At 54.0% G+C, this 13,939-nt stretch overlaps 5 non-coding genes across 5 annotated transcripts; 3 read left to right on the top strand and 2 right to left on the bottom strand.

Annotated features, from left to right (window-relative positions):
• The first annotated feature begins 3,996 nt into the window (after positions 1-3,996).
• LOC141993051 (U2 spliceosomal RNA) lies at positions 3,997-4,185 on the top strand. Its single transcript, XR_012640746.1, has one exon. It is a non-coding gene; the product is annotated as a U2 spliceosomal RNA (small nuclear RNA).
• A 1,415-nt stretch (positions 4,186-5,600) lies between these two features.
• Positions 5,601-5,764, bottom strand: LOC141993043 (U1 spliceosomal RNA). Its single transcript, XR_012640739.1, has one exon. It is a non-coding gene; the product is annotated as a U1 spliceosomal RNA (small nuclear RNA).
• A 1,360-nt stretch (positions 5,765-7,124) lies between these two features.
• LOC141993057 (U5 spliceosomal RNA) lies at positions 7,125-7,240 on the top strand. The gene has a single exon (XR_012640751.1). It is a non-coding gene; the product is annotated as a U5 spliceosomal RNA (small nuclear RNA).
• Positions 7,241-7,914: 674 nt separating this feature from the next.
• LOC141993059 (U5 spliceosomal RNA) lies at positions 7,915-8,030 on the top strand. Its single transcript, XR_012640753.1, has one exon. It is a non-coding gene; the product is annotated as a U5 spliceosomal RNA (small nuclear RNA).
• Positions 8,031-13,083: 5,053 nt separating this feature from the next.
• On the bottom strand, positions 13,084-13,247 carry LOC141993042 (U1 spliceosomal RNA). Its single transcript, XR_012640738.1, has one exon. It is a non-coding gene; the product is annotated as a U1 spliceosomal RNA (small nuclear RNA).
• Positions 13,248-13,939: the final 692 nt, after the last annotated feature.

The following is a 13,939-nucleotide window of genomic DNA, read 5'->3' as shown; positions in this document are numbered from 1 at the left end:
CCTCAAGATCCACCTGAACACCATTCCCCAGTCCGAGAGACAACAAGGCCACAGACCGTCCCCACAGCACCTGAACCTGCGGAGACAATGCAGCAGGAGGAGCGATGGCCGCGAGCCAGGGTCGCCACACCATGGCAATCCGTCTGGATGGAGGAGCTGGCAAAGGCTGACAACTTCAAGAACTTCGACACCCTGATGGACAGACTGACCACAGAACTGCCTTTAGAAATCACAACCAGAGGGAGGGAACCCCAGGAGGGCACACGGACCACTCGCAGATTCCCTGCGCTGAGCCGTAACAATACCGCCAGAGAAGGCAGGAGAGGGGATGCCAGCTGCCGCTACGATCCGGCGGCTGCATCCCATATTCAGAAACTATACAGGACAAACTGCTCAAAAGCCATGAGGGAGATCCTCGACGGGACCTCCTCCTACTGCGCCATCCAGACCGAGAGGCTCTACTCCTACTTCAAGGACGTGTTTGATCGCGAGGCCCAGACCGATGTGCGATGCCCAGAGTGCCTTCTACCGCTACCCTTGATCAACCTCACGGAGGACCTGGAGCGAGATTTTTCCCCGTGGGTGGTGCTGGCAAGGCTGACGAGGACCAAAAACACCATCCCTGGAAAAGATGGCATCCGCTACCACCTGCTGAAGAAGCGAGACCCCAGCTGCTTGGTGCTTGCTGCCATCTTCAACAAATGCAAGCTGTTACACCGCGCCCCCCGCTCCTGGAAAAAAATCCATGACGGTGCTCATCCACAAAAAAGGCGAACGAGATGACCCCAGCACCTGGAGGCCCATATCCCTCTGCTCCACCATCTACAAGCTGTATGCCAGCTGCCTCGCAGCAAGGATCACGGACTGGTCAGTGTGCAGGGGCCCCATCAGCTCAGCGCAGAAGGGCTTTATGTCCTGTGAGGGATGTTACGAGCACAACTTTCTTCTTCAGACAGCCATCCAGGAGGCCAGGAGGTCCAGGAGGCAGTGCGCCATAGCATGGCTCGACCTGATCAACGCCTTCAGGTCCATACCCCACCATCACATCTTCGCCACCCTGGGAGAGTTCGGGATGCCAGAAACCTTCATCCAGATCCTCCGGGACCTCTACAAGGACTGTACCACCACCATCTGCGCCATGGACGGAGAGACGGACGCCATCCCCATCCGCTGCGGCGTGAAACAGGGCTGCCCCCTCAGCTCCATCATCCTCAACCTGGCCATGGAACTGCTCATCCGAGCTGTCTCCAGCGGCTTGGCCAGCTTCAACCTGCATGGCAAGAGAATCGGCATCTTGGCCTATGCGGACGATCTGGCCCTGGTCGCTGACAGCTCGGAAAGCCTCCAGGGGATGCTCGACGTTGCCAACCGAGCCGCCGAGTGGATGGGCCTCCGCTTCAACCCCAAAAGTGCGCCTCCCTCCATGTCGAAGGTGGTGCCAGGGCTCTGGTCTGGGCGTCACAGTTCCTGATCCAGGGCAGGCCCATGACCTCCCTCGAAGAGGGAGAGGTATACCAACATCTGGGCACACCCACAGGAGTCTGCGTCCGACAGACCCCCGAAGACACCATTGTGGAGATCCTGCTGGATGCAGCCCAAACCGACTCCTCCCTGCTCGCCCCCTGGCAAAAGATCAATGCCCTCAATACCTTCCTGATCCCCCGCATCTCCTTTGTCCTCAGCGGATCGTCCGTAGCCAAGGTGCACCTGAACAAGGCTGATAGCACCATCAGGCAGCTGGTGCGGAAATGGCTCGACCTTCCCCAGAGGGCCAGTACCGACATCTTCTACATCTCCCACAGGCAGGGCGGTGCCAACGTGCCTCGGAGAGTGACCTGTGCAATGTGGCGGTGATCACTCACACTTTCCGCCTCCTGACATGCCCGGACCCGACAGTGAGGAGCATCGTGGAGGAAGCCATACGGGACGTGGTCAGGAAATGCACCAGCAGGGCCCCCCTCTGAGCAGGATATCGACACTTACCTCAGCGGCTTCCTGGAAGCTGAGTTCGGGAGAGAGGGGGGAGACCTGTCCTCTCTCTGGTCCCGCACCTGCAATGCCTCGAGACGTCTAGGAAAGAGGATCAGCTGCCGGTGGAAGTGGTGCGAGGAGCCCCAGGAGCTGGGAATACTGGTGCGGTGCATAAAGACCCTGGAGCACACTATTGTCACCCCGACCGCCAGAACACTGCTGGAAAGGACCCTGAAAGATGCCATCCGCTGCCACTACGCCGAGAACCTCAAGCGGAAGCCGAACAAGGGCAAGGTGTTTCACGTGTCCAGCAAGTGGGACGCCAGCAACCACTTCCTCTCTGGGGGCAGGTTCACTAGGTTCGCTGACTGGTGGTTCATCCACCGGGCCCGACTCAACTGCATTCCCCTCAATGGAGCCATCTGCCATGGCAACCGGGACAAGCGCTGCAGGAAGTGCGGCTACGCCAAAGAGACCCTGCCTCACGTCCTGTGTGGATGCAAGCACCACTCCGGAGTCTGGTGCCACCGCCATAATGCCATCCAGAACCGGCTGGTGAAAGCCATCCCGCCATCCCTGGGGAAGATCACCATCGACTCTGCAATCCCCGGGACAGACAGCCAACTGCGACCCGACATCATTGTGACCAACGCAGAAAAGAAAAAGGTCCTCATGGTAGACATCACGGTGCCATTTGAAAACAGGTCACCAGCCTTCCACGAGGCCCGAGCATGGAAGGTCTTGAAGTACACCCCGCTGGCCAACACCCTGAGAGCCCAGGGCTACAAGGTCCAGATCCATGCCCTGGTCGTGGGAGCCCTGAGCGCATGGGACCCCCACAATGAGCCGGTACTGAGAGCGTGCGGAGTCAGTCGACGCTACGCCCGGCTCATGAGACAGCTCATGGTGTCCGACACCATCAGGACACATCTACAGAGAACACATCACGGGACACCGCCAAGTCGAGTAACCGAGAACGCCGACCAGGGAAATAACCCACCTCCTCCCTTCCCTGACGAACCGAAGGACACACCCACCCATGTACTTATTGTCTACACCACTATTGACTTGAACTCTTAATACATTCCATGGGTGATGTACCTGAGTCCATTTAGCCACTGACACTTTTGTCAGATGCTACCAGTGTGGTGCTCTGCTCGTGTTCGGTGATGGTAACAGTCGGCTGCGTGTGTGTTCCCTTTGTGTGCTGCCCCAGCTCTGGGCAGATAGCTAACACAGCAGACCCGAGAGAACCCCCAAAAGCCACAGACTCTAGTAAGGTACGAAGGCACCTGAGCCGGGTTTATTGTCAAACGAAGCACAGTGATAGTTCCCTACAGACTCTACAGGGCATACTACGAATTTGTGCTCCCCGGCAATGGACTCAGCTCAGTCAGTGGCGCGACTTTCCACTGCCCCCTAGGCCACACAAAGACACCCCCCCAGGGATGCATTCTTATACACAGGTACAAACAAGTTACATAACGCTTCTGACGTATTAAGGTGCAACCCCTTTACGTAACTATGCACCACCCTTCTACGTAGTGAGGTGCCACCTCTCACCTTGTACATGTTGGTTTGAACAAAACAACTCTCTCCATCGTACTAGCCTTTTCCCCTGTCCTTGTTATCTATGTGGACGGTATAAGAATGTTCTTGTACCAATTGTATACAGTTCTGGTATCCAATACACTTTAGATCTATGTCTATGCAACCTCAGCCTTTTCCTTGCCAGCTTCTGTGAGCAGGGCCTGCCTCTGGCTCACAGCTTAACTTTGCTTTATGTTAGCAAAGTCTTGACCATTACTTTAGCTCAGGCCTTAGGTCTCATAACGGGCCTCTGATACCAAGGGTTTATGTTTCAGGGCCTCATCTTACTACAGCTTTAAAAACTCCCGCACCCCAAGCTGGATCTATGCTGGTTATGTGATATGTATGTACCTCGTGAACCTTGTAACTGATACTTGCAATCCCCCATAACCCAAGCCCGGCCCCAGATGTACAGTACCTTCCTTCTTAACTTGTGCAAATTTGATTTTAAACATTAATAAAATTTTAAAATCTGTTCTTATCAGTTTAATATCTGCTATGTCCTTTATTTGAGGACTGTATATTAAATTAATTTTTGAAACAGGGGGATGAAATAGGAGCTTGCTCTGTCCACCCCATGCATTGACCAGGTATTGCAGTGCCTCCAGGAATGGTGCATCTCCTTTTGGGGACAATGTTCTGGTTAGAAAAGCAGAAAGAGTTTAACTGTGATGATGCTTCTTTAAAGTAGATTTTTTGAAGTAGTTGAAAAGTCTTAAGTCTTTAGCGCTTTGGTTTCTTTATGACAAAATATTGTTACAATTTTTGGGAGTGTTTTGTGAGTCTATAGACATGAGGTTCTTTGTCTTGCTAGAGGATTATTTAAGAAGCTGGGATCCTTCTTTCTGCTGTGAGTCTTTTCACCAGTATGAGGGACAAATGCTTTCCAGACTGTGGGTCTGTTGGGGAGGTGGTTGGTTGGTTGGTTGGTCTTATTGTTGGGTTGGTTTTTTCGGGGGGGGGAGGGGAGGTAATATTTGAGGTCACATGTATATCAACAACTGCATGAGTTACATAGACTTCTCCCCACCCAGCCTATGTTCCATGTGTCTTGGTTTGTAAGCTCAAGACAAGGCACCAGGTGTCATGCTGCATCTGGCACACAGGGGTCCCAATCCTGATTTCCCCCCTCCCCAAACCTACTGTAATGTAAAGGCTAAATAATAATCCTTAACTTCTCAGTGTTGCCACCGTCACCACTGGAAAATCATGAGTCAGACTCCCCAAAATCCTAGACTGGGGAGGTAGGAGTTCCCTTTACAAAAGCTGTGTTCACCCTTTCCCCGTGCAGACCAGGCCTGAGGGTTGGTGCGTGCTGAACAGTTAAGTCAAATAAGCCAAAATAGCTCCGTCTGTCAGGGGTGTGTAAAAGGGAAACGCACTCCTGGGCAACACGGACGCGCCGACCTAACCCCCACCATAGCTAAGAGCATTCGGGGAGGCGGTGGGCTTAAAGCGACAGAAAGACCACCTCCACCATAGGGTTCTGCCAGCCTAGTCTCTGTAGCACAGACAGGGTTGCCACCAAGAGAAAGCACAGAGAGCAAAAGCCAAAGCACCCCAGGGCAGGGGGAGAGCCTGCAGGTTGGAGGAGGGGACCAGGTGAGACAGGTGTTTTCGACAGGCCATCCTCCTGTCAGAGAAGAAAGAGCCCAAGAAGAAAGAACGAACAAAAAGCTGCAAGCAGGGCAAGAAGCAGAACAGCCTCTTAGGGCAAAAGACACTGGTGCAAACCCCAAAGGCAGACCAGAGAGCAGACCAGCTCTAAAAACCCAACGCAGAACCAGAAAACAACAAAGAAGCCAGCAGCCTGACCCACCATTTGAAAAACAAAACCACTGAGCTATGCTCCAAGAAGCGAAAAAGAAACTAAAGCAGGTAACTAATTATCCTTGAGCAAAAGCAGAGGACATATCTAACCCTTTCTAAAACAACTAACAAAAAGAATAAGTTAAAAAAAGCCCCAAAGGAAACCGAAAAAGCAATAGAAAAAGCTCAAAATAGCATAGACACAAGCTTTTCTTCTTTTGACCGATTGCCAGGGGAGAGCGCGAACGCAGTCCCCCACTACCACAAATTATGCAGTCGAGTTTCCCGCATTTGGGGAAATCGCAGGGGTCAGCACACCCGCAGTGCAATGGATGAGCCTCGCCCTGGGAAAACCACCTTCGTGATCATGGTGTCTCCCCTGCCAGGTAAGTATGAGTTGCGCAGCCCCAGCCGCCGCCCGCCCTCGCTCGCCCCGCACTCTCAACCCACGGTGGGGCCCGCCGCGCCACGCCCGCCGGCCCCGCCCACGCCGGCCCCCACTGCCGCGACCTGCCCCCACGTGTCCCCGGGGCCCCCGCCGAGCCCCGCCGAGCCCCGCCTGCCAAATTCGGGCCCGGCTCGGCAGGCAGCTCCCGCTCCCACAAGGCTCTGCGCGCACACACATCTGCATACGGGCTGCCGCGGCTCCGCCCCTCCCCCTGCCCAGCCCCGGCTCGCCAGCGCTCCGAGCCCCGCCGCCGGCCCCACCCCCACCAGGCGCCCTGGCCCAAGCGCCGCCCGGTCCCGGCCGGGGCCTCTGCGGGGCCCGCTCCCCCGGCGCCCGCCTCACGGGCTGCAGCCAGCCCGGCTCGGAAGAGGCGGGGCCGACAGAGCTGCCCCGGCTTCAGGAGCGCTCCGGTGTCCGGCCTGCCCGAGAGCCGGAGCCGGTCCCGTCCCGGGGATCCCGGAGCCCCGCGAGCAGCTCGTGGGGCGGACCCGCTTCTGCCGGGGGACGAGGGACGCCGCCTCTCGCGGCTCTCCCCCCACCAGGAGTCGGAGCCGCCCCGAGCGGCCTCCCCGGCCTGCTCTCGCGCCCGTCCCCGTCCCTGCAGAAGGGCACGGGCGGCCTCCGCGCCAGAGCCGGGAAGGCCCCTCGGTCCCTCCCCGGGCCCGCCCAGGGAGGCTGAGCGCGCAGGCGGGCGGCGCGGGGGGAAGCTGGTCCCGGGTCTCGGGGGGCTGCAGCTCAGCGACCCCCGGGGCCCCGGGCAGCGACTCGGCAGCAGAGACGGAGCAAGCGGCGGCCCCCGGCCGGCCCACCCCGCCTGGCGAGAGACGCTCCAGGGCGATCCCGGCTCCTGCGGCCTCGCGAGGCGCGTGCTTGGCTCCGGGTTCGAGCCTCCGAACCCAGCGGGGGGCCACGTGCCCTCGGGCTTCCCCGCCCGGCTCCGGGATCCTCCGTGCGCCTGCGCGTCAGCGGGAGCGTCTGGGGAGACCAGCCGCTCCGGCCCCGGCCGCCGGCAGCGCCACCTGCGCCCGGCAGGGGCAGCCCCGAGAAAAGCCTCGTTTGAGCGGCGAGGCGGGCCGGCGAGTCTGATTTGCATACCCACAGTGCATTGCGCTCCGTGAAGCCAGTCCCTGCTGAAGGGGACGGTTCTGCTCGCAGCGTGCCCGGTTCCGATGATCAAGCTCGGGATAGAAGCGGGCTCAATTCACTTTCCTGTAAAAGCGAGCGGTGTGGCGGGCTGTGAGCGTAGTCACCCTGAGGTGAGGAGAGAACGCGGTTTCCCCGGCAGCGCCTCTGCGGGGTCCTTGTCATACTCTGGTTTCTCTTCAGATCGTATAAATCTTTCGCCTTTTACTAAAGATTTCCGTGGAGAGGAACATTTATGAGTTTCTACCCAATTTTTTGAGGCTTCATTTCGGTGAAGCTGCTTCTTCTTGTGAAAAACAGACAGGAGTGTTGTAGAGCGCTTGTTTAAACTAAGGCTTTGTTAAATGGTGGGGGGTTGTAATGTGTGAATGTTTCGTAGTTTTTAAGTTCCCGGTCGCACACTGAAGTCGTAGGAAGGTCTGTTGGTTTGTTAAGACTGCTGTTAGACACACCGTAATATTTTTGGGCTGCTCTGGCAAGTTCTATGTCTTTTCTCATTGCAGTTGGTGAATGTTCTAACACTTTTAAACTTTCAGGACCACTGCTGGGAAGTTAAGAGGTTTTTTTCTTTGCTAACCCTGCTGTTAGATACGCTGTACGATTTTTTTTAGCTCCTGCTTGCTTGCCCAGACAATGTTTATAAGGTGTTCTTTTATTAAACGTTTCTCTGACGTTTTTCATCAAGTGTTGTCTATTCTTTCCTGCGTCCCTTCATTTTCAGATTCAGGACATTAACCAGTCCCCAGTCGTGGTTCTTTTTATGCACACTGTCTACCTTGATCTGCAGATTTTCTATGTTTACATTTCATGATAACAAAGAGAGCACTCATAGTCGTGAGTATGGTTGTTCTAAATGATGCAAGCGACTTTTCTGGGTTACAACTACTGGTATTTTCCCACACTGTTTTCTATATTTGTGGTTGCCCCGGCAGCACCTCTGCAGAGTATCCTGGATACTCTGGTTTCTCTTCAGCTCTTATAAATCTTTCGCCTTTTACTAAAGATTTCCGTGGAGAGGAACATTTATGAGTTTCTACCCAATTTTTTGAGGCTTCATTTCGGTGAGGCTGTTCCCTATTGTTGTGTAAAAAGTAGAATTGTGGTTGGACTTTGCTACTTGAACGTCTCTTGATGGCTAAAGCTCCTTTTGTAAAAAGAAAACCAGCGCTTTAAAAAATAGTGTTTACAACATCTTTAGAGCTTGATGTGTTAGTGAGATGTTAGTGAGGCCCCAGCAGGGGCCTAGTGTGTGATCTGCATTCACCTAGCTGTTTGGTTTCATATGTTTTTGGTATGAGTGATTTCCTAAGACAAGGTTTGCATAATGTAGAAAATAAATTTCAGATATACAGTATTTTCAAGTTTAATTTTTTTCATGCATGATTTTATTCCCAAAGGAATTAGACTACCTCATCCCCGTGTCTTCTGTGTTAATATTTAATGGCACAAAAAGGGTATTCACATTGGCCTATCTGGGAGACAGGCCAGTCCTTGCCTGTTTCTTGGGAGTGTTTTGGAGAAATGTTGGTGGTGCCCAGAACCCGCCCCCCGCAACTCCACACCGCCCACCCCGACTAAGGCTCTGGGAGGGAGTTTGGGTGGGGGGAGGAGGTCTGGGGTGAAGGCCCTGGGCTGGGGATTAGGGTGCAGGGTGCAGGCTCTGGGATGGAATTTGGGTGCAGGCTCTGGACTGGAGGTGGGGGTGTAGGAGGGGGTGAGGGGCTGCAGGCTCTGGGAGGGAGTTTGGGGATAGGAGGGGGTGCAGGGGTGAGGGCTGTGGGGCTGAGGATGAGAGGTTTGGGGTGTGGGAGGGGGCTCAGGGCTGGGGCAGAGGATTAGGGTGCAGAGGATGAGGGCTCTGGCTGGGGTTGGGAATGAGGGGTTTGGGGCATTGCAGAGGCTCAGCACTAGGGCAGAAGGGCAGGGTAAGGGCAGCCTGCCCTGCCACAAGTGAATTGGGGGCACTCGGACCCTGTGGCAGCAGTTGATGCTGGGAGCCGGCACAGGAGAGTCAGGCTCCGGGGCCTGGGGAGGTGAGTGGGGGGCAGCAGGCGGGCCGGAGGAGAGACCGGGCCTCAAACATTGGTGGAGCCGGGCCCCCGAGCCCTGAATATTGCTGGAGCCCAGGCACCACGAGCGTATATCACTCGCCGCTCCTGGACGTGAGGTCCTTTGTCTTGCCAGAGGATTGTTTAAGAAGCTGGGATCCTTCTTGGTAGGATGGGGTAGCCTGATTTTGGCAATTAATTGATCTTTGACTGTTAGCGGTAGATACACCCGATGGCCTGTGATGGGATGTTAGATGGGGTGGGATCTGACTTACTGCAGAGAATTCTTTCCTGGGTGTCTGGCTGGTGAGTCTTGCCCACATGCTCAGGGTTTAGCTGATGGCCATATTTGGGGTCAGGAAGGAATTTTCCTCCAGGGCAGATTGGCAGAGTGTTATGCAGACAAAACTACACAGGATCCTTTCAGGGGACAAGACAAGATGTCACGTTTATTATCGTAACGCAATTTGATTTATGATCAATAACTAATACTTAATACCTACGTATACACACACACCCCAAATGTTCTGCAGCCTCTGTATAGTTACCGGTCCTGAACAGGGGCAGCGAGTTATATACGCTCGTGGTGCCCGGGCTCCAGCAATATTCAGGGCCCGGGGGCCCGGCTCCACCAATGTTTGGGGCCCGGTCTCTCCCCCGGCCCCGCCTGCTGCCGCCCGCTCACCTCCCCGGGCCCCGGAGCCTGCAGCTCCCGCTGACTCTCCTCTGCCGGCTCCCGGCATCAATTGCTGCCGCAGGGTCCTAGTGCCCCCAATTCACTTGTGGCAGGGCAAGCTGCCCTGGCACACAGGGGTCCCTATCCTGCTTTACCCCCCCCCCCCAACCTACTGTCCTGTAAAGGCTAAATAAGAATCCTTAACTTCTCAGTGTTGTCACCCTCACCATTGGAAAATCATGAGTCAGATGCCCCAAAATCACGAAATTGGCTTAAAAATCATGAGGATGCTTTTAAAAAAAAAAAATGGTAACGTGGGTCCTCTTTATTTCCCTTCCGGTTTCTGAACCAGGGAAGCTAGAAACTTACCTTTCCAGTGCAGCCAGAGCCCCAGAGAACAGGAGCCCCGGGTGCCCGGGGCTGGCAGACAGCGGGGCTCCTCACGGTTGTGTCTTCCACATTTCGATGTCACCAACCAAGTATCAAGTGTGAACTCCTCAGGCACTAGGTGAGCCTGCCTTTGTGACAGATGGTCCCTTGCACCAAAAACCATAACAATATTCTGGTCACTCGGACCGGTCACTCAGCCAGGTCAATTGCACCTCAGATCTCAAAGTGAAGACAACGTTCGTGGCCAATCCCATACTAAACTAGCTAAATCTTTACTAAGTAGGAAAAGAAAGAAGAAACTTATTTACCAGGTTAAAGCAGGGAAACATACACACAAAGGAGGTACAGTCTGAAGTTTCAAAAAGCAGTAGAAGCTGCTGTAACACGCAAGCCCTGTGTGTCCCTGAGGGCTAACCCTAGCCAGACAGCCGGGATCCCTTGCCGACGCTTAGAAGGCGTGCCCTCTCCCTGAAGTCCAAGCAGCATAGGGACAACAGTTTCTTCTTGACAGGGATTTTTATTCCATTCCCCCAGAGCTCAAACACTGAGGATGGAGTGGAGGTCAAGGATAATCTAGGCATGGCCCAATATCTAAACAAATACTTTGCCTCAGTCTTTAATAAGACTAAAGAGGATCTTAGGGATAATGGTAGCATGACAAATGGGAATGAGGATATGGAGGTAGACATTACCATATTTGAGGTAGAAGTGAAACTCAAACAGCTTAATGGGACTAAATCGGGGGGCCCAGATAATCTTCATCCAAGAATATTAAAGGAATTGGCACATGAAATTGCAAGCCCATTAGCAAGAATTTTTAATGGATCTGTAAGCTCAGGGGTTGTACCGTATGGTTGGAGAATTGCTAACATAGTTCCTATTTTTAAGAAAGGGAAAAAAAGTGATCCGGGTAATTATAGGCCTGTTAGTTTGACATCTGTAGTATGCAAGGTCTTGGAAAAAATTTTGAAGGAGAAGGTAGTTAAGGACATTGAAGTCAATGGTAAATGGGACAAAATACAACATGGTTTTACAAAAGGTAGATCGTGCCAAACCAACCTGATCTCCTTCTTTGAGAAAGTAACAGATTTTTTAGACAAAGGAAACGCAGTGGATCTAATTTACCTAGATTTCAGTAAGGCATTTGCTACCGTGCCACATGGGGAATTATTAGTTAAATTGGATAAGATGGGGATCAATGGGAACACTGAAAGGTGGATAAGGAACTGGTTAAAGGGGAGACTACAACGGGTCCTACTGAAAGGTGAACTGTCAGGCTGGAGGGAGGTTACCAGTGGAGTTCCTCAAGGATCGGTTTTGGGACCAATCTTATTTAATCTTTTTATTACTGACCTTGGCACAAAAAGTGGGAGTGTGCTAATAAAGTTTGCGGATGATACAAAGCTGGGAAGTACTGCCAATTTAGAGAAGGACAGGGATATCCTACAGGAGGATCTGGATGACCTTGTAAACGGGAGTAATAGTAATAGGATGAAATTTAATAGTGAGAAGTGTAAGGTCATGCATTTAGGGATTAATAACAAGAAATTGAGTTATAAGCTAGGACGCATCAATTAGAAGTAACGGAGGAGGAAAAGGACCTTGGAGTATTGGTTGACCATAGGATGACTATGAGCCGCCAATGTGATATGGCCGTGAAAAAAGCTAATGCAGTCTTGGGATGCATCAGGAGAGTATTTCCAGTAGGGATAAGGAGGTGTGAGTACCGTTATATAAGGCACTGGTGAGACCTCACCTGGAATACTGTGTGCAGTTCTGGTCTCCCATGTTTAAGAAGGATGAATTCAAACTGGAACAGGTACAGAGAAGGGCTATTAGGATGATCCGAGGAATGGAAAACTTGTCTTATGAAAGGAGACTCAAGGAGCTTGGCTTGTTTAGCGTAACTAAAAGAAAGTTGAGGGGAGATATGATTGCTCTCTATAAATATATCAGAGGGATAAATACCGGAGAGGGAGAGGAATTATTTAAGCTCAGTACCAATGTGGACACAAGAACAAATGGATATAAACTAGCCACCAGGAAATTTAGACTAGAAATTAGACGAAGGTTTCTAACCATCGGAGGAGTGAAGTTTTGGAATAGCCTTCCAAGGGAAGCTGTGGGGGGAAAAGACCTATCTGGCTTTAAGATTAAACTCGATAAGTTTATGGAGGAGATGGTATGATGGGATAACATGGTTTTGGTAATTAAATATTCATGGTAAATAGGCCCAATGGCCTGTGATGGGATATTAGATGGGGAGGGATCTGAGTTACCCAGGAAAGAATTTTCTGTAGTATCTGGCTGATGAATCTTGCCCCTATGCTCAGGGTTTAGCTGCTCGCCATATTTGGGGTCGGGAAGGAATTTTCCTCCAGGGCAGATTGGAAGAGGCCTAGTCTCCGTAGCACAGAGAGGATTGGCCACCAAGAGAAAGAACAGAGAGCAAAAGCCAAAGCACCCCAGGGCCGGGGGAGAGCCTGCACATTGGAGGAGGGGACCAGGTGAGAGAGGTGTTTTTGACAGGCCATCCTCCCATCAGAGACGGCCCAAGAAGGAGGAACAGGCAAAAAGCTGCAAGCGGGGCAAAAGGCAGAGCCACCAAGCAGCTCCCCTTAGGGCAAAAGAAGGCACTGGTCCAAGCCCCACAAAGGCAGAGTAGAGAGCAGATCCGATGTAAAAGCCCAGGAAAGAACAGAAAAACAACAAAGAAACCAGCAGCCTGAGCTCCAATTAACAGAGCAGTCAAAACAACATAGCGTTGTAAGGCAAAGTCTCAGTTTTCTTGTTGAACCAAACGCCAGCGTGAATCACAAACACGGCAAAAACTACTCACAAGCACTGAAAAAGAAAACAAGGTAGGTGGAGCCCCCTACAGAACCAAGCAATAACAAAGACGTAGAACAAAACTGACAACACACACAAAAAAACTCAGAATAATTCACAAAAGAAACAAAAAAATAACTCCAAACAACACACAAAGTTCTCTTTTTTTGACCGATTGCCAGGGGAGAGCGCGAACGCAGTCCCCCACTACCACAAATTATGCAGTCGAGTTTCCCGCATTTGGGGAAATCGCAGGGGTCAGCACACCCGCAGTGCAATGGATGAGCCTCGCCCTGGGAAAACCACCTTCGTGATCATGGTGTCTCCCCTGCCAGGTAAGTATGAGTTGCGCAGCCCCAGCCGCCGCCCGCCCTCGCTCGCCCCGCACTCTCAACCCACGGTGGGGCCCGCCGCGCCACGCCCGCCGGCCCCGCCCACGCCGGCCCCCACTGCCGCGACCTGCCCCCACGTGTCCCCGGGGCCCCAGCCTTCTCCCCGCCGAGCCCCGCCTGCCAAATTCGGGCCCGGCTCGGCAGGCAGCTCCCGCTCCCACAAGGCTCTGCGCGCACACACATCTGCATACGGGCTGCCGCGGCTCCGCCCCTCCCCCTGCCCAGCCCCGGCTCGCCAGCGCTCCGAGCCCCGCCGCCGGCCCCACCCCCACCAGGCGCCCTGGCCCAAGCGCCGCCCGGTCCCGGCCGGGGCCTCTGCGGGGCCCGCTCCCCCGGCGCCCGCCTCACGGGCTGCAGCCAGCCCGGCTCGGAAGAGGCGGGGCCGACAGAGCTGCCCCGGCTTCAGGAGCGCTCCGGTGTCCGGCCTGCCCGAGAGCCGGAGCCGGTCCCGTCCCGGGGATCCCGGAGCCCCGCGAGCAGCTCGTGGGGCGGACCCGCTTCTGCCGGGGGACGAGGGACGCCGCCTCTCGCGGCTCTCCCCCCACCAGGAGTCGGAGCCGCCCCGAGCGGCCTCCCCGGCCTGCTCTCGCGCCCGTCCCCGTCCCTGCAGAAGGGCACGGGCGGCCTCCGCGCCAGAGCCGGG

This window comes from Natator depressus, chromosome 8 (genome assembly GCF_965152275.1).
Source record: "Natator depressus isolate rNatDep1 chromosome 8, rNatDep2.hap1, whole genome shotgun sequence".
NCBI classification, from domain to species: domain Eukaryota; kingdom Metazoa; phylum Chordata; order Testudines; family Cheloniidae; genus Natator; species Natator depressus.
The sequence above is the reverse complement of the archived record's forward strand: the minus strand, read 5'-3'. Positions and strand labels throughout refer to the sequence as shown.